We start from the raw sequence: 4,441 nt of genomic DNA on the forward strand, positions 1-4,441 counted from the left end.
ACCACTGACCCATCTCTCCAGCCCCTACTCCAAGGATTTTATGTTTGTACATGTGTGTTTGTGCACGTGAGTACGGGTGCCTATGGCGGTCAGAGGAGGGTGTCAGAGCTTCTGGGGATTGCAAGAAACTGTGAGCTGCCCGTGCTGGGTGCTGGGAACTGGACTCAGGTCCTCTGCAAGAGCAGTAGTGCTCTTAACTGCTGAGCCATCTCTCCAGCCCTACGCATCCACTGGCCCTTCATATAAATATTTAAGTTAATGAAAACGAATGCTACTTTAGTCTTGCCAAGGCATTTTGGTTTTCATTTCCAGGTGAGAGAGTTAAAAAGGTGAAGGTTTTACTTTTCTTGGCTATATACACTATTTAAAATTGGGATTATTATCATCATCATAAATTATTAAAATACCTTAAGATTTTCATTTTACTCAGATGAGGCTGGTTCTGAGGGACAATGTGACATCAGTAGAGGCAATGGCTGGAGGAGCTCAGCTCCATTTCCCCCGATTCCGTGATCAAAGCCATTAAGTCTCTCACTTGAAAAGAAGGACAGAAGTTTGACATCTTTTAAGTCTTTTCTAGGAATTGTTGAAAAGATTTAATATAACCACGAGTCATAAAATCCTGTCATTTGAGCTGACCCTTAACGGTCTAAATGACTGCAATACTGTTTTTACAACCAAAAAAATAATTTGTGAATTTCCTGTGACTTGTGAGAATAAAAATGGCCTTCAAGATTTTTTTTGTACAACATAGGTTTTCAACCTATTCACTTCAGCTCCCAAAGATAGGAATGGCCATGTAATTGTAATCTAGATCTGTTTCATTCTCTATTACTATTTGTCATCCTTTAAAAATAAAAAGAAAGTGGCGGTGGCTGTGGGGATTCTAGGCAGGGGCTCTACCACTGAGCCACGCCCCCAGCCCCTCACTGGGGGATTCTAGGCAGGGGCTCTACCACTGAGCCACGCCCCCAGCCCCTCACTGGGGGATTCTAGGCAGGGGCTCTACCACTGAGCCACGCCCCCAGCCCCTCACTGGGGGATTCTATGCAGGGGCTCTACCACTGAGCCACGCCCCCAGCCCCTCACTGGGGGATTCTAGGCAGGGGCTCTACCACTGAGCCACACCCCCAGCCCCTCACTGGGGGATTCTAGGCAGGGGCTCTACCACTGAGCCACGCCCCCAGCACCTCACTGGGAGATCCTAGGTAGGTCTCTACCTCTGTTATACTCCTAGCCCTCTTTTCAGTTTAAATTAATTTATTTTGAGACAGGGTCTCACTATGCAACTTTGGGTGTCATATAACTCTATGTAAACAAGGCGAGCCTTGAACTCACAGAGATCAACCTGCTTCCATATGTCACCATATCTTCTTCACGTTTTATTTAAAGATAGGATCTCTTTAAGTTGCTTGACTAACTTTGACCTCACCCTATAGCCCAGGCTGACCCTGAGGGTTTTTGTTTTGTTGTTGTTGCTTTTGCTTTTCAAGACAGGGAGGGTTCCTATATGGGTAACAGCCCTGGTTGTTCTGGAACTTGTTCCATAGACCAGGCTAGCCTCGAACTCAGAGATCCACTTGCTTCTGCCTCCTGAGTGCTGGGATCAAAGGCATGTGCCACCTCTGCCTGGTCATTGGCCTTGAGTTTTTGATCCTCCTCCTTCAGCCTCCTAAGTAAGTGAAATGGCAGGGTTGCACCACCAGACCCAAATCAAATGTCCTCTCACGCCTCACCCTCATATAGATGTTGATTGTCTGGGCAAGATAGCTTGTCAGGCAAAGTCGCCAAGACTAATGACCTGAGTTTAATCCCCAGATGATTAAAAGAGAGAGAGAGAGAGAGAGAGAGAGAGAGAGAGAGAGAGAGAGAGAATTGATTCCTGAAAGTTGTCCTCTGACCTCCACACATGCACACCTTTATTCGTACATGCCAAACAAGACTTTAAAACAAAATAAAACATTTTAAACGCAGAACGTGTGCAGTTATTATTATTATTATTATTATTATTATTATTATTATTACATTTGTTTTATTTGCATATGTGTGGTTGTGCACACTGTGTTACGTGCGAGGTAAGAGGACACCCTGCAGGAATCAGTTCCCGCATAGATCCTGGGAATCCAGCTGAGGCTGCCAAGCACCTTTACCCACTGAGCCATCTCATTGGCTCCTTGTTTCGGTCCCCAAGCAGGCCACTCCAGTTGTCTCTCTGCTGGACGTTGTAAAGTCTTGATGGGATGAATTTTTCTAAGTGTGTCTGTTGCTTTTAATTACCTGCTACTTGCTACAAAGTATCTTCCTCGATTTCTTTTCACCGTTTTGAAAGGACAGAGTCACACTTCATACCCCTGACTGGGCTGGAACCGTTCCATAGGCTTACACTGGCGTCCCAATTCACAGAGATCCACCTGCCTTTGCTTCCCAAGTGTTGGGATTAAAGGTGGGCACCACCATCTCACCCAAAGTCACGTATTGAAAACTACACACAGGGCCACTTGTCATGGACCAGTGCGTGGATGAAATCGCTCGAATAAAGTCTGGTTCTTTATAGACCAGCTGGGCGACTTGCTCGGGTGGGGGCAGGGCTCAGTGGGGAATAGGGCTGGGTGGCTTTGTTGGTCCCTGGAGGGAGAGAGTTTGTGGGAAAATGACTCCTTTCCCACGCAAAGGCATCCAACCACCTGAGCAGACCGATTCATCTGCCTTAATCTCTGAGAAGCCCCTGGGAACCAACCCAAACACGCCCGTGCTTCCTGCTTCCCGAATCCTTATCTTCAAAGCCTTTGCCCCTGCTATCTGGTCAACATTCACCATGGGGTTTGGACAGGACACAGGTTTGCTCATGCCTGAGGCACATGGTAAAGTAAAGACGAGCAAGAGGCCAGGCTCCCTGGCCGTGGCTTTGCTTCATGGACGGCCCCTGGGAAAGGGCCCTTGCTAGGTTGTGATCCCTCCTTTCTCAAACCCCTGTGAAGAGTGTAGTGGAAGCTTAAGGCTCAGTCATGCCTCTGGTCTGCAAACCAAAGGTATCCACCTTCAGCCCTGGGCAGTTTTATTGTTTCTGCTTTATTGTTCTGTTTTTTTCTCTACCTATTTGATTTTTCATTCTTTTATAATTCTTCTGTATTCTTTGTTTTTTTGTTTTTGTTTTTTGTTTGTTTTGTTTTGGTTTTTTGACTGAGACAGCCCTGGTTACCCTGGAACTCACTCTGTAGACCAGGCTGGCCTTAAACTCAGAGATCCTCTTGCCTCTGCCTCTTGAGTGTTGGGATTAAAGTCACGCATCACCATACCTGACATTTATTTATTACAGTTTTATTAATTCTCTCTCTCTCTCTCTCTCTCTCTCTCTCTCTCTGTCTCTGTGTCTCTCTGTCTCTGTCTCTGTGCCTCTGTCTCTCTCTCTCTGTGTCTCTGTATCTCTCTCTGTCTCTCTCTCTCTCTCTCTCTTTGTGCGTGTGTGTGTGTGTGTGTGTGTGTGTGTGTGTGTGTGTTGCCCACACACAGACATGCTGGGATTCACATGTGAAAGTCAGAGGACAACTTTTTAGGAGTGCATTCTTTCCTTCTTCCACATATATTATGCAAATCGAACTCAGGCAGCCAGCCTTGGTTAGCAGCAAGTGACAAGTGTCCTTACCCACTGTGCCATCATCCTGGCCTCAAATTCACTGCATGACTAAGAGTGATTTGAACCCCTGATGCTCCTGCCAACACCTCCCAAGTGCTGGGATTCCAGGAGGGCACCTGGTTTATACAAACCTGAGGACAGAACCCAGGGCTTCCTGCATGGCGGGCAGGTGTTGTACCAAATGAACCACACCCCAGGCCCTGCTTTGTTTCTTCCCCATGCTAGACTTTGGGAAAATGCAAGTCTTGTCAGAGCCTTTGTAAACCAGGATTAGTAATCTGTGTGTACTACATAGTTAGGAATAGAGAATAGGGCGATGTGTACAGGCCAGCAATATGGCTCAGTGAGTAAAGGTGCTTGCTGCCAAGCCTGGTGACCCGAGTTCAATCCTCAGGAGGAGAAAACTGCCTGACTCTGGAAAATTGTCTTCACACACACACGCACACACACATACACACACACACACACACACACACATTTAAAAATGTAAAAAGTTGGTGTGTACCAAGCTGCCTCACACACAAACAGGGCATGAGCGCACTTAGGAAAAATAGCTACCAGCCAAAAAAACGAAAACAAAAGCAAAACAAGAGCAGTGGTGACAAAGCCAACTATGAAGTGGTTTGATCCATTTTACAGTTGCCAGAAAGCTTCATCCACAACTGGGGTGCTTGCTGCCCCAGTGACCAGCTCTGACACACTGATGGCCCATCCACGTTACATTTGTTTGGTGGTGTAGTCTCCCCCTCTTCTCTGTCTCTGTCTGTCTGTCTGTTTCTTCCCCACCCTCTCCTTTCTGTTTGTGAG

Source organism: Rattus norvegicus, chromosome 12 (genome assembly GCF_021556685.1).
Source record: "Rattus norvegicus strain SHRSP/BbbUtx chromosome 12, alternate assembly SHRSP_T2T, whole genome shotgun sequence".
Lineage (NCBI taxonomy): Eukaryota > Metazoa > Chordata > Mammalia > Rodentia > Muridae > Rattus > Rattus norvegicus.